This window comes from Rhynchophorus ferrugineus, unplaced genomic scaffold (assembly GCF_030347505.1).
Source record: "Rhynchophorus ferrugineus isolate W39M unplaced genomic scaffold, kcgeb_rfMv2 rfM1, whole genome shotgun sequence".
Classification (NCBI taxonomy): Eukaryota; Metazoa; Arthropoda; class Insecta; order Coleoptera; family Curculionidae; genus Rhynchophorus; species Rhynchophorus ferrugineus.
In genome coordinates this window covers 2363273-2380005 of record NW_027472580.1, presented here as the reverse complement: position 1 = coordinate 2380005, position 16733 = coordinate 2363273, and the positions used below count along the sequence as shown (strand labels likewise).

The 16733-nt window shown below is 31.2% G+C and overlaps 1 protein-coding gene across 4 annotated transcripts in view; it reads right to left on the bottom strand.

Annotated features, from left to right (window-relative positions):
- Positions 1-14047, bottom strand: part of LOC143194722 (uncharacterized) — a 137683-nt gene extending 123636 nt beyond the window's left edge. For 2 of the 4 annotated variants that reach the window (XM_076401384.1, XM_076401403.1), the window contains exon 1: positions 13577-13941. The gene's annotated coding sequence lies outside the window, so the exon portion shown is untranslated. Of the gene's footprint in view, positions 1-13576 lie in introns of all 4 variants that reach the window. The other 2 variants (XM_076401393.1, XM_076401375.1) reach the window with 2 other exon arrangements.
- Between the last annotated feature and the right edge of the window lie 2686 nt (positions 14048-16733).

The following is a 16733-nucleotide window of genomic DNA, read 5'->3' as shown; positions in this document are numbered from 1 at the left end:
ACTGATTTGTGACACGGTGTATTGCCTCGGCGAAGCAGCACTTTCTTTTTCTTCAAATGCGGCCGTTTTTCGGAGATTTCGTCCTTCAAACGGCCCATCAACGCTATGTAATAGTCACTGTTGATGGCCCTTCCTTTTTCAAGACAGTCAATGAAAATTATTCCATGCGCATCCCAAAATACAAATATCATAACCTTGCCAGCGGACTGTTGCGTTTTCTCACGCTTTGGAGCGAGTTTATCGTGTGCAATCCACTCGGATGACTGTCGATTGGACTTCGGAGTGAAATGATTGAGCTATGTTTTATTCATTGTATGTGACAACAACGAAAAACTAGGGTTTATTACGCTTGATCATCTTCAAACACTGCTCTGAATCATCAACTCGTCGTTATTTTTGGTCAAAAGTGAGCTCGCGCATGGCACAGAGCTGTCTTATACCCAAATATTCGCAAATGATATGATGTACACGTTCAGCTGATATCTTTAGAGTGTCTGCTCTTTCACTTAATTTCAATTTAGGGTTATTCAAAATCATTTTGTGGATTTTTTAAATATTTTCGTCGGTTACAAGCTCTTTTGGGCATCCACTGCATTCACCGCTTTCGGTGCTCATTTCACCACGTCTCAGCTTAGCATACCAATCCTGATGATTGATTTTCCTGGTACAATGTCCGAAAACTCGGCATCAATCCAAGTTTTTGCTATAACTGTATTTTTTTCATTCAAAAAGCAATATTTTATCAACATGTTAAATTCCTTTTTTTCTATTTTTCTTTTGCAATAACAAAAGTCAAAATGCCATAATTCGTAAACTAATCATCCGACAGCTGTCAAGTTTATACACGCATCTTTTGATTTAATTCTGGTAGCGCCATCTATGTGTCAGGGCGGGGACTTTTCGATTGACCTGTTAACTAAGCATAGCTAATGTAAGATGTGAGTAATTATTATAATTATTAATAAGATTAATAAGCATCCGCAATATTTTTGGATTCAACCTTGTATCACGTATTCAGTAGTATATTATTTATTATCACCATATTGTTAGCTGGCACGTTCGCTTTGGAAGAGGAATTGAACACGAGATAAAAACCGCAAAATTATATCATCAGTAAATGTTGCAATAGAGAAACACGCCACTAGTATTAAGAAAAATACTAAGTTAACGTTTCCAACGAATAGTTCGACGATATTTATAGAATATGAACTCACATTTATATTAAACAGATTTAATCGAAAACGTCAAATAATATTAGAACGATTTTCGAATCGAGATGGCTTCGATGCTTCGATCGAGCGTTAGTCTTTTTTTTCTTCAGTCTCTCGATTCCCTTCGAGCGACCGGCGTTCGGAACCAGTTTGACGTATGATTTGCATATCGGTAGCCAATTTCGGAATTTTAATTTAATATGAAGCAAAGCGTTTCCTTTTAATGTATTTTATGCGCTAAATTTAAATCATGTTAACTGACAAACGTCAACTTCCTGTATTTTAATAAATATTTAATTATTTTTTTCATGGTGTCGGGTTTATGTCGGGAATTATTATAAAACGAAATTATTATTACTACGTAAGTAGGTATTAGAAATAGGAATTTATTAATACCACATTCTGTGACGCAATCCGTTCACAAGCAACATGTCCTGAATATTTGCAAAATGGCTGAAGTTATCATGATTCAGAAACCTGGAAAACCACCAAAAACAGTAAAATTTTATCTTTTGAAAATATTTAAAAAATCTTATTCGTGCACCTCAGTTTGTGTTTATGAACAAACATTCAACAACTTACCAAGTATAGAAAAGTCTACGAAGATTGCTCAACTATGTTATTCGACGTAGCGTAAGTCTAAATTAAAAACTCCATATAATCCATAAAAAGCGAAACGATACCTTAAACTTTTAAACTTCTACTCTAAGCCAGGCTGTTTCGTGTTAAAAAAAAGAAGCTTATACCAAAACGCCACTCAGACAAGTCACGACTCATATGCCAGAACAAGAAGTAATCTGAAGGAGCAGATTCTTGATAATAAGGCGGGTGGCGTAGTACTTCTCATTTTCACGTTTCCAAGTACGATTTCACCGGTTTTGAAAAATATGATCGAGCTTTGTAGTGCTGAAGAATAACATTATTGTGTTTTGACTCATATTCAGGCCACTCAGTTTAAACTCATTAATTGTAGTCGATAGTAATCCCCATGTTGCTGAGACTGGGTATGTCGCATCTTTCGAACTACATGTGCTCTTGTCTTCTGATTCCCACTCAGTGCCAATGTCAGTTTGCACGTATGCTGCCCAAGTCTCCTCTAATAATTACAGGTAAATGCTATAATTATTAGTTATTAAGATAAGAACTTTTTGCTCATAATTTGATATTGCATATTCCTGGACCTCTGAAGTTTTTTCAACATTTCTATATTGCTGTTGCTTGCTGTAGAGTGCTTGTTGTGATAGAGATTTGATATGAAAATAACCTTATATTTTCATTAATAGAAGAAGTTAATAAAAATATTGAGTAAGCCAATATGTCAAATTCGTGTTATTGAAATAGACCATTAATAATTTAGTAGTTTAATAACAAGTAAGACAACAAAAGTGGAACAAACGCTGTTCTTGGATAACTGATAAAAACCACTTAGAAAAAGAATTATTTAGTTTATTACATATAAAAACCATGCTAAATATCGCATGTTTGTTTTGAGAATGAATGAATCACAACTACCGCTCAATCAAAACATTTTGATCAATTCGTGTACTCTTCTTGAGTCAATTGTAAAGATAAGAATGAAAGATGGTCATATTTGTACCTGTTATATTACAGATATTTGAAAAATGAACTTTAGTAAGGAATTTTTAAATTTGAATTATTAGTAAAATGTTAAAATTTAGTAACCCTAACTTTATAAATTACTTCAGAACAAAGGAACATTACTTCATATCGAATAATATGCAAATAGAACTTGTTTTAGGACTGTAGTAAAATTAAGAATGAAAAATAGACATATTTTTATACATATACATTTCTGATATAACAGATATTTAGAAGATGAAAAAAAGTAAAAGGTAGTTAGTATTTTTAGGTTGATTCGGGTTTATATTATTTTCCAATTAATCTATATAATTATTTATTAATTAATAGAGAAAATTAGCAACTATAAGGTACGTGCTATTAGCAAATTGTTATAAATTAGTCACCCTAACTTTATAGATTGCTACAGAAGAAAGATATACTTATGTCGAATAATATATAAAATAAAACTTGTTTGAAGATGATAGTAATGATAAGAATGAAAAAGGGTCGTATTTTTATACGTTTCTGATATTGCAGATATTTGAAAATATTAAACAAAAGGTAGAAGGCATCTAAAGAAAATACCATGGATTTTAAAATACGCCATCTAACGACTACACTCGTAAAAAATGACGCGTGGCCACCATCACCACGTTACTCCACATCTCCGGATTTGACGCATGGCATACATGATTTCATCTCCTGCATAGAATAAACCTTAGAAAATAATAAACTATATTGTCTACCTTTTCTAATGGCAGTCCATTCTTTTCGAGTGGATCGGTATAGTCAAGTCAAAAGAACAAAAAAATCTTGAATATTTAGACTATGTGTTACATTAACAAATCTATAGTAATAATAATAAATTGTTGTGTTTAAATTATTGTGTTGTGTTGGGTAAGAACAAGGGTAAGTGCAGAATGTAAGGTTAAGTTTTTCTTAACCTTACATTAATAAACAAAGTTATAAAATTCAAATAGCATCTATTTTATTTATAGTGGGTTTGTGAGTTATAGGGGGTATTTTATTTATAGTAGCTCCCAAATCTATAACACGACATCATTTTCAATGACATCGAATAGGCATCAACATATGCCAAAATTTAATGATAACAAGAACAGAGAACAAAATTATTCTTGTTGTGTTGGAAGTGGTCATTAATGAGGTTTTCCATCAAGAATAGTAGCAAAAATTGTAGTAACTGGTAATAGTTAGACATTTTTACATATTTTAGTAATGATTTAAATTTTAATTTATAGGTGAGATGTAGCTAGAATTTGTTAAGAGTGAAAATCGAAGCATGTGAAATTCGGAGAAGAAAAAATTAGACTACATTTTGCTAAGATGTAAGAACAGTGTACAGTTATACTATGAAATAATTAAATTTGTCAACAAAAGTATACCTAGATCAATAAACAAAATATAAAACTATCAACGACACCCTAGTGATCTAATGACAAGGAAAGTAAAATGCATTATTACATAAGAGTATAAGAAAATACATTATTGTTTTGTAAAAATTATGATGTATTGACTGAGATTTACTTCAGCTTAAAAGTACGATCATCCATTCGCTTTAGCCTAGTAAAGGTATAATATGTTAATCAAAAGCTCGAGGTAGTCAATTCATTAATGGAGTTTGTGGATGAAGAATAGTACCGATCATATTTGGTCATATTTGGAGTTTGTTAAGGAGATTTCACTGCTTTCATATATAGTGGTGGCTTTTTCATTTGGTTTTAACTATATTGGCTGGGTTTGATCTAAACAATTTCAGTATTTTTATGGTACTGTTTATTTATATGGTTCTTGGAGATCTTGTTAATTGTTGAAATATGTAAATTAATGTAAATATGACGCTTTTATAAAAATAGAAACGCATATAGAAATTATTTTTATTTCATTTTATTCAATATTTTTTTAAATAAAATGTGTTATTTCAAAAAAATTTCAATGTTTACTTCTCTCCTTATATATAGTTTCAACATCAAATCAATTATTTATCAAATTAGTTTGATTGATTGATTGATATTGATTTATAAAAAATAATAATGTGTAATATGATGTTTTTATAAAAATAGAAAGGCTGGACATTTATTAATTATATTTTTATCACTTCATTTTTCAATAGCATTTGCATTTACCCTCCTGAACCTATATATATATATATATATATATATATATATATATATATATATATATATACATATATATACATATATATATATATATATATATATATATATATACATATATATATATATATATATATATATATATATATATATATATGTACATACATATGTATATATATGTATATACATGTATATATATATATATATATATATATATATATATATATATATATGTATATATATATATATATATATATATATATATATATATATATAAGTATAGATAATATAAAAAATTTAAGTGAATAATGTATGCTGTATGTACGCTTGCGCCAAACTCAGATTATTCTGTTTTACAATTAAATGGAGCTCAATATAGGCATGCGCCAAATCCGGAGATATTGTGGAGTAACGTATTCTATCACCACTATCCAAATATTGGTCAGAAGCACAGAAATATTTTATTAATGCGCGAGATAGTAAGGGAATCCGTGAAAGTTCACTTATGATATTAGAAAGAAGTATTGTTATGCAATACCGGTGACACCGGCAATAAATCTCCAATCCGTCATTTATCCCAGCAATGGTTCGTTAAGAGCGGCACAAGACGAATCAATATTAATGTATTCGATTAGAACCATAGTGAATCGAGGTCAAAACCTCTAAAACAAATACTGGTTCCGAAGGCAGAGGTAGATAACATGTCATATAATGTCACTAAATGCGGCTTGAATAAATTTAATTAACATATTGAAGTGACTACCATCGCGGCTTCTTGGGCGGTGGCCGCCAGACCAGGTGGTTGTGTTGGTCTCTTGCAAAACGTTCATATTTGGCTATTAATTAGTTGAATGTGATATTGCTCGATTCGGAAATGGGTATTAATGAAATGACAGTTACGACCATGCGAATAGTCGAGTAACTAATAACTAAGATGCTCCATTGATTATTTGATATTTTAAAAAATTTAAATACTGAGAAAGGCTCAAGGATCTTTAGAATTGTACATGCCGAATGGAATAAGACATTTTTAATTGTCATTTTATTGATTCTCGTTATTAAATAGTATTACACTATCGTTAAAAAGCTTGAAAACATATTTTCACGGGTGTAACGGCGATCCAACATATGATACATTTATAATATGATGTGTGGTTTCAATGTTTTAAACGTGATGATTTTAGCATCGAAGACAAAGGGCGTTATGGGCAGCCAAAAACAATTAAAGACGATAATTTGAAGCCATTACTCGATGAAACATTTCATGATGATTTATTTAGTGCTTCTTTTAATAGTTTCCCAACCAAACAACTTTGGAAATAGTTGTATCTTAGAGGCATCCTATCGTTAAAAGAATATTGTTTTGAAGGAAATTATTAATTTAAACAATAGAAACGTGTTTGTATAATTCTAATATTGAACTAACCGTTGAAGGACGAAATCGGCGAAAAACGGCCGCATTTGAATAAAAAGAATGTCTTACTTCACCAAGACAATGCACCGTGTCACAAGTCACTGAAACCGATGGCAAAAATCCATGAACTGGGCTTCGAATTGCGTATTCACCAGATCTGGCCCCCAGCGACTATCTCTCAAAAGAATGCTCGCTGGGAAGAAATTTTCGTCGAATGAAGAGGTGATTGTCGAAGCTAAGGCCTATTTTCAGACAAAGGACAAATCGTACTACAAAAATGTTATCCGAAAGTTGGAGGGTCGCTATAATCAGTGTATCACCCTTAAATTTTGTAAGACCTCTTAGGCTGTATTAGTTTTGTTTATTTTTGTGTACAATTTTAAGGAAATGTGTTGCTATGGTGTTATTTTTATAACTCTTAAGGTAAATATTTGTTTAAATGTAAAAAACATACTAAGAGGATTGTTTCCCAGGATGTGAGGGTTCAAATAAAATTAATTGTTTTCCAAAGGATTCTTCTTTAGCGCAGAAAGGGTCTTTAAAAGTCAACAATGATAAATTGGAAGGTTTATTCCTGGTAATTCAGATCGACCAATATGCATTTCGTAATTGTAATTTTAATAGTAAATCTTTCATTAAAGTCTACATCAATAATTGAATTGAAACACATAATATATATATGTTGACAGATCATTTCCCTTAACCTATCGAAGAAGAAAATGTGGCTACGAGTTAAATAATACCTTAAATACACGAAGATTCAGTAGCTTGAAAATTGAATAACACATGTTTTTCAGCAGATGCTTCTGAAACAGCCAAATATGTGCCTTTAACTTCAAATAATGATAAGAACCAGATAGTAAAACAACAAAAGGACTAAGAATTAACTGTAAATATGCTAATATTGCAAGCAAGAATTCTTATATATATTTTTTACGATTCTGCTATTATGCTATGTTGTCTAAATATTATTTAACAGAACCAGGAACCTATTTTATGCTATGCGAAGATCTCTAAACTTTTTAATTTATTGGCAAAATTATCTACAAAAACCAATTTCACAAAAATTCTCTTTCAGATAATATATCAGCAAATGGTGGTCATATTTAAAGCAGTTGATGGTATACAACATTCTGAGCAAAGCAATATAATATAAAAAAATAATAATTATATGTTCTGAATGTTTAATTACCTAGGAGTATGATATGGATATGTACAATAAGACATTTTGAATTATAATGTTGTCGATTCTCATTATTATATAGCAACGATATTTTCATAAGTACAACGTCAATTTCAACATGTAAATATTGGTATGGATGTTTTGAAAATGGTGATTTTGACAGCGAAGATACAGAGCATCCTGGACAGCCGAAAACGTCTGAAGGCAAGAATGTGAACTGCTATTGGCTACAGTTGATGCATTGAGACCTTTGAGCACTTTAAAAGTACTACCCCACCCACCGTATTCTCCCGGCATTGCCCCTTCTACTTATCCCTACATATGTGTCACGACCTGTCTGAGCAGTACTTCACTTATTATGAGAATACGTGGATTTCTAGATTTAATCCGTAGATTGCCTGAAATTTAGGAAAACTAGTGACTTTCGATGGACAATATTCTGCACAATAAGCTGCACATTAAAGAAAAACTGAAAACGAATTTATAGAGCTAATATATCAAACGTCTTATTCAACAAATAGTAATATCAACGTCAAATATCGAAATTGACATTACAATTTTATCAGTCTTATTAAAACTGATTAATATTAAAGATTACAATCTTGACATGTTCCTTTCCATATATTACTGTGTAAATAAATTAACATGCCATGTCAGCCAGTGCCACAGAAAATAAAAGTTCGAATAACCCTATTATCCAGTGAGATTTTAGACTGCGACTTAATGGTACCGCATCCCGATAAAATCATTAATCATCTGAAATAAATTAGCTTAAATAGAACGCTCCTTCGTGCAATGCATGGTTAATGCATTTTGATTACTGCCTACGAAGATTCAGTGGGAATGCTAAGATGCAACTGGTTTAAATTAGATCAAAAATACTTGATATTTTAAATTATAACATTTATATAGTTACTGTCAGGTATTTGCATGTATTTTCGGTAGCGATATCTAGTAGTTAAAATAGAAAGTATCAAATGACTGTTAAATTTGATGGTTTTAACATTTCTCGGCATAAAATGAAACAGTTTTCCACTTAATGTTGTTAGTAGCTTAAGTTGTACAGTATCAAAATTATATTTACGATATTCATTACTTTTGCAGTTTGATTAGAGCGTGGGTAGTGATATTCCATCAAATCTCATTTATTTATTTTAGTTTCAATGATTAAAGAGTAGGGATTTTGATGTCAATGACAATGAACAGCCTGGAGGACCAAAAACTTCGAAGATAATGAGTTACAAGGCTTCTTCGAAGAGAATCCAACAAAACTCTCAAAAATATTTAAGGAAACAACAGTTTGAAAATTAAAACAGGATTAAGAAAGAATTTAAAAAGACGAAAAAAGGCAAATAATACCGATACCGAAGCCAAATAAATAAAAGTTAAAAAAGTAACCAAAAGTTAATAAAATAACCAGAGTATTCATAAACGAATTGTATAACAGGTCAATTGAAAAGTCCCCGGGCTGACACATATATGGCGCTACTAGAATTAAATCCATATGTTTTTTAGTTAGCCCTAACCCTCAAAAGATGCGTGTATAAATTTGACAGCTGTCGGATCATTAGTTTGTGAATTATAGCATCTTGAGTGAAGCAACTTTTGTTTCCGGACACTACCCGAGGCAAGTCAACCATCAAGTATTGGTATGCTAAATTTAGACGTGGTGAAACAAGCACCGAAGACGGTGAACGCAGTGGACGCCCAAAAGAGGTTGATAACGACAAAAACATTTTAAAAAATCTACAAAATGATCTTCAATGACCGTAAATTGAAATTGAATGAAATAGCAAACATTCTAAAAATATCTACTGATCGTGTACATCATATCATTCACGAATATTTGGGTTTGAGAAAGCTCTGTGCAAAGTGGGTGCCGCCCTAGCTCACTTTTGACCAAAAACAAAGACGAGTTGATGATTCGGAGCAGTGTTTGAAGATGATCAAGCGTAATAAACCCGAGTTTTTGCATCGATACGTGACAATGAATGGAATATGGCTCCATCATTTCACTGCGAACAACGATGGATCCGCTCCAAAGCGTGGAAAAACGCAACAGTCGGCTGGCAAGGTTATGGCGTCTGTATTTTGGGATGCGCATGGAATATAATTTACATTGACTACCCTGGAAGAGGAATGACCATCAACAGCGACTATTACATAGCGTTATTGGACCATTTGAAAGACGAAATCGGCGAAAAACGGCCGCATTTGAATAAAAAGAAAATATTACTTCACCAAGACAATGCACCGTGTCACAAGTCAGTGAAAACGATGACAAAAATCCATGAACTGGGCTTCGAATTGCTTGCTCATCCACCGTATTCTCCAGATCTGGCCCCCGGCGACTATCTTTCAAAAGAATGCTCGCTGGGAAAAAAATTTCGTCGAATGAAGAGGTGATCGACGAAACTGAGGCCTATTTTCAGGCAAAGGACAAGTCGTACTACAAAAATGTTATCGGAAAGTTGGAAGGTCGCTATAATCAATGTATCGGTCTTGAAGGGAATTATGTTGAATAAAAAAAGCTAATTTTGCCAAAAAATTGTGTTTTACTATGGTAGACGGGGGACTTTTCAACTGACCTGTGTACATGAGAGATCGAATTCTAAGTGTGTCTTTTATGTGGCTATACATTTTAAATGACTTTAGTCATTTTGTATAATTAAGTTATCTCAAAAAGCTATATGACATAATCTTTAGTCTAAGTACTCTCTCTCTCTCTCTCTCTCTCTCTCTCTCTCTCTCTTCTCTCTCTCTCTCTCTCTCCATGGCGCACACTAACATGCACTCAGCAACATAAACTGTTACGAACGCTTTCTTTCGTTTAGAAAAAAAAGCCCGCACATGTTTCGCGATATTAGTAGCCCTTATCACGTTTTGTAACAATCTCGAAAAACTTCAATAAAAATTATGACACCTTATCAGCGTTTGTGTATTAAAATATTAAAATTACAACGGACCATTAAAATATGCAATGCTCCCAAGTGCGCACATCAAATATTTATATAAAAAATTATGTTTACTGTGTTTAAATTGCGGTATACTGTCGAAATTTGATAAGTCCATAGTCTGTACGATATAATAATGTTAGATAATAGAATTTCCAGTCGGGCAAATGATGTAAATAAAACGGAGAATTAGCATAATTTAACGTTGACATAAAGTACCCTTTTTAGCCTTGACTACCTCTCGTTGTACAAACAACACCAATAAAATGAAAAAAAAAAGAAGGGACATCCTACATTCCAGGAATTACCACAATATTTAATATTTCTTAGTGGTTTACACAATTATTATTGTCAATAAATAAAAGATATTTTCATGGTTCTATCCATAATTTCAATTAAATTAAATAACATTTCTCACGTCAAAAACAATAATAACTTTACGAAATGCAAATAATAATAGTATAAAATAATTTACGTCTATTAATGCTTATTGCCACGAAATATTCTGGTAGCATTAGATAAAAATACTTTTAGAATGTTTCATCATTAATTAAACCTTTTAGTTTCGAATTTTTCCTGACATAAATTAAAATATTTTATACCAAGTAAGTAAAGTAGCTGTAGTTTAACATAATAATAAAATAAAATAAACTACAAACAAAACTTATTATACTAATCCTTAGTTTCTATATTTTGTAGTAAGTGTAAGTATATATATATATATATATATATATATATATATATATATATGTAGATATTATTTGACATTATTAGAACTAAATACAAAATATTTGTATATTATTATTGTTAATACAAATTTGTAGTTATGATATTAAGACACTTAGAAGATATTTTTAAAATATGTTATGGTAGTTATATTATGAGTATACAGAACAAGAAAATTATATTGAAGAAATTTATGTTATGTCCTATCCTTTATTAGGTATAATATATCGTCTATAATTAGTATAAATAGCACCAGAAATTATATATTACTATTACTATTATTATTACTATTACTATTAAATTATTATTACTATTAAATAAAATATTTAACCATAGAACAATAAATATTATATTTTAAAAAGGAACACAGCTAAGACATTATTAGAACTATATTTTAGAATATCACAAAATATTTGTATATTATTATTGTTAATACAAAATTGTAGTTATGATATTAAGACACTTAGAAGATATTTTTAAAATATGTTATGATAGTTATACTATGAGTATATAGAACAAGAAAATTATATTGAAGAAATTTATGGTATGTGCTATCCTTTATTAGGTCTAATTTATCGTCTATAATTAGTATAAATAGCACCAGAAATTAAACTTTTTTAAATTGGCCTACTTGTTTTCATAACCATGGTCTATATTTAGATAAAGAAAGCAAAGTTCTAGCATAAAAGTATGACATTAAATTTGTGACTTAAATGTATGAGTGACTACAGAATACATTATTATGTTTTATTTAATTTAGTTTAATTTTGTATAAAAATTATGTGACTATACCATAGTACCTAAAATTGGGCTTGTAAACATTATAATTTTATTTGATTGTCTTTTTATTTTTTATGGTTTTATTTGTTCCTATATTACTTTTCTATTATCTTCACTCACTCTCTATGAATCTCTATATTATTTCTATATCGTTGTAGATACTTATCTAAGCTTTATTTAACATAAAACGAAATATACCTTGTAACTTTATACTATATACTATATATTCTATAAATAATACCAAAAATTTAACGTTTTTAAATTCGAATTTTTTTATAATCATCTTTATAGTGCTATCTTTAGAGAAAGAAAAAAGTTCAGATATGAATTTATGGTATAAAATGTATGAAATTGTGATGATTATTAATAATAGTAAATTAAAATTCGGCTTGTATACAAAAGAAGATATATAATATACAATGCAGTTCACGTATAATCAGTTTGTATAAGCACCAATAGCAATAAATACTAATATAATTCCATATGGTAACAACGCAAAGGACTCGGAATGAATTTTGATGCAAAATTTTGCATGAGGAAATACGTAAAAAAGAAAAGGAAAGAACTGGAGTTAAAATATTGGAGAATGTATTGGTTAATTGGAAGAAAATGACAGTAGAAATGAAGAAAACTGAATGAAACTTATGAGGACATATGGAGTTCATTTATGAGAATGTTCTGTAAGAAGTAAAATAAATACAATAAAAATTTTCCTGTACAAAGTACTGAGGATACTGTAGGTGCACCCAGATACTACAGGACAGATTACTTACACGAATCAAGATAATCGCAAGAAGATATGAGAAGAGACACCATTGTCATGTCAATATCGAAATATTACAATTCCATGTGCCAATTTTTCATTTAGAAATAATTTCACTATTTATTTTGAAACGTTTTATTTACATTATAAATTGATTCAATTGTTCTTCATATTTTAATGTTCTGCTAAAATTTAATTTTCGCTTTCATTATCTTCAACATATCTATATTATTTCTGAATCTTTCAAGGTACTTCTTTAAGCACTATCTAATATGGAACTAAAAATATTTTGTAATTTTATCGTTCTAATGGTCTCGAATGAGTGCGACATCGTTTGAAAGTACAAACTGATGGACATAAACAAATCCAATTAAGTTACCAACGACCGATCGTGATTGCTTGATGGATGGTACAAGAAGAGGATGATGAACCAGTGACCAGAAATCTAGAAAGCATCTCGAGAGCGGCCGCCGAGAAGAATGAGCGCGGTCGGCCGATGCGCGTGACTTTCTTCATTCTTCATCTGACTTTATTACCACGGCGCGCGGCCATCTTGATTTATATGCTGCCTTTACTGGCGGCTCCTTCTTCAAAGTTTATTTTGCCACTTCAATTGAAACTATTGCGTTACGTGTTTGTTTATTTTGGCACACGGGATGCTGGTCACTTTATAGTTTTCATTTTAAACGGTTCCGTTTGTAGATAACCGACGAACGTTTACAAACACTGCGATAAACAAACGGATTCGATGAATCAAACTCTATGTTTATAAAGTCGATGGTTTGATGACTGTACGAGTAATATAATAAAACTATTTACATCAACTTACCTTGAGATATGTTTGAGGAAAACGATCAATATCCTGTTGAGGTTAAATGTACACCCATCGCACACAGTACAGTACCAACACAAAAGTCACAGAACCGATGAAATCGAACCGGGAAAATTGGTCCATAAAACGCGGTTAAGTTCAATTCATTCGAAACCGAATAATGATCGACGACGAATCGATGACTGAATGTCGAGTTAACTACCGAGTACCCGCAACAATACGTAGGGTAGTACCCCGAGAGTGTCGGCGGTGACCGACACACGCCAAGACAGGTAGTTATTTCGGAAATAAAGGATGGGTTCAGGTGGTGGACGGACGATGCGAAGTCGCGGACTTGCCCACAGTACGGCCAGCTCGAAACTGAGGTGAGAGGAGCACGGGTAGTACCGCGGTTGGGTCGGACCTACGATAACCGTCCGCTTCGGTAGGCCGGAGTAACTCGATTTGTTCGATTACTCGACGGTCTGTGGTCTCTTCCTCTCAATAATTCTATATTAACTGATGTAGGGATAGAATATTGGTTTTTCTACTTAGCTGACAACATCTAGATTATTACAACGATAATTAAATTAAACATTAGCAGAGTACTATTGTTGATTAATTGATTGTTACGGTATATGTATATAAAACAAACAGGAGGGACTAGAAGTATAAATAGTGTATATACAATTTAAAAATTGACACAAATACAAGACCACAAACACAACCATAACGAAGTAGAGACTCTATCTAAACAGCACACACTATCAGCCATACCGAAGCCATAGAAGCAATCTCTATCAGTAGTTGATTCTTTTGTAGGTTTGTTTTTTAACTCTGCATGGTCTTATATTTCTGAATATATGAATTTCGCTAAAAAGCTTCGATCTTGTTACCAGAAATTTAATCTGAACGATATTACTTTGTATAAAACTTAGCTCTAGCTTGCAAAATATTATATTTTTTATGTGCAAAACCTTGGTAATAATATTAGCTTTACCAAATGTTCTGTACCACAAGAGTAACCACAAGATTTCGTAATGAACATGGTAAATTTACACTTATGCTATTTGTTATCTCATAAAGTTGTTCCATAATTTTGGATAAAATTTATTGAATAAATATTATGCTCAGTGATTGGGTCACAGCGTCACTCATTAGCAATGTGAAGTTTTGTCATTCTAAAGCCTATACAGTTGTTAATAAAATCATCATAAATAATAATTTCATTATAAGTTTCATACATTGCTTCATTTTTTTTTGGAAATCCAAATCGTTGGACTTATAAAGAATCAATTGATGGTACTGTTTTTGGAAAAAAAAAATGTATATATATATATATATATATATATATATATATATATATATATATATATATATGTATATGTATATGTATATAAAACAAACAGGAGGGACTAGAAGTATAAATAGTGTATATACAATTTAAAAATTGACACAAATACAAGACCACAAACACAACCATAACGAAGTAGAGACTCTATCTAGACAGCACACACTATCAGCCATACTGAAGCCATAGAAGCACTCGTGGTCAGTCGTTCAGTATGTAGTAGACTGAAATAAAATACAACGGACTTTGAAGGAGGGAAAAAGAGACCAGTGGAGGAAATCTTTTTAGGTAGCGCAATAACATATTGATGGAATTTTTACCTGCGTTTCGGGATCTATAGTTTATCCAAAATAGCAAAGAACTCAGGTCATTAAGATGTATAATGTATTGCCTATTAATGTTTGAAAATTCGTATTAATATCAGACAATATATTCCTTCTAATTTTATTTCAAATAAAAAGAAATACAATGCTGTTTGATACGTTCGAACATGTAAATGAATCAGGCTGTAAAAGTCGTTCGATTGTCAAAGGTCTGCAAAGTTCATCGAAACACTAGTGATAATAAGAGGTTATGAATCGGCAAAGTCAGAAACAGATTACGTCTCATCAATAATTTCAACCAGGAAGCTGTTCTTACCAGTAATATGCGTTAGAGAGTTAAGTATTAATACCATTAAGCATTAAGCTGCTGGTGTTTTTATTGTAAATATTTTATTGTGCTGCGGCTGCACTGAATTTTACTATGAGCACTGTAACAAAAATATCTCAAATTAAAAAATATCATATAATTTTGAATTCACCGAAAAGAAAGTATCTACTTGATGATAGCTCTTGTCAAGATTAAATTTACGAAAGATATAAAAACGGTGAGTATTTTTCCAATATACACACAATTTAATACAATTATTTCTGATTAAACTGTTAGTTTGGAATGTATACAGAAAAATTAGGGATATGTAGCTTTTTGAGGGATATAAGGCATCACTTCCAACACTGTGGAGAAACGCAGGAATTAAATACTATAAAAATCACCTACGAAGAGGTTCAATGTAACTTCCAGACATTGATCCCTATAAGTGTTAGGCAAAGGCTGTAATTAAGGATTGACTTGCAAAACATACATTAAGTTTTGAAGGTATCACGTTAGAGAGTGAAGCATTTCAAATTATCACTTGGACATGCAACTTACCTTTTTATAAATAGACCGGAAAAAATATACATAGTAGATTACCTTCCTATCACTGCACATTCATTCAATCAATCAAATTATGTATGGTAAATAATTACTACAGTAGATACCACTAGGTCGAGAAAGATATACGGACAAAAACTGTTTCTATATGTAAAAAGGATTGTCTACAATAACACCGCTCGGTTTGGATGAACTTCATCAGTCAAGCAGAAGAAGAAACTGCGAAATAATGGAATTGTGAACTAGTGTTAGATTGGAAATTAACAGCTTAATTATTGACTTTAATACTGGCTCAGAAATTGACAGTAAGTGAATGAAACTTTCTAAATGTGGGATTCAATCATTTCAATTCAATAGCAATACTAAAATAGGGCGATGAAAGTAGGAACAACTAAAGGTGGGTATATAATTATTATAGGTTAACTGCAGAAAATAGTATTGTAGAGATTTATGCGCATAGATATATGTGAAATTTTTCATAATATATTTAATATATGTTATATGGATTTTGTTAAAAGGTACGAGGAGATAATGAATACTAACTGTTTTGTAGAAATGGCAAATGCATTAGGGAGAATGCAGTAATTAAATCTAATTTTAACAAAAAAACTTTACACAGGTAGTAACAGA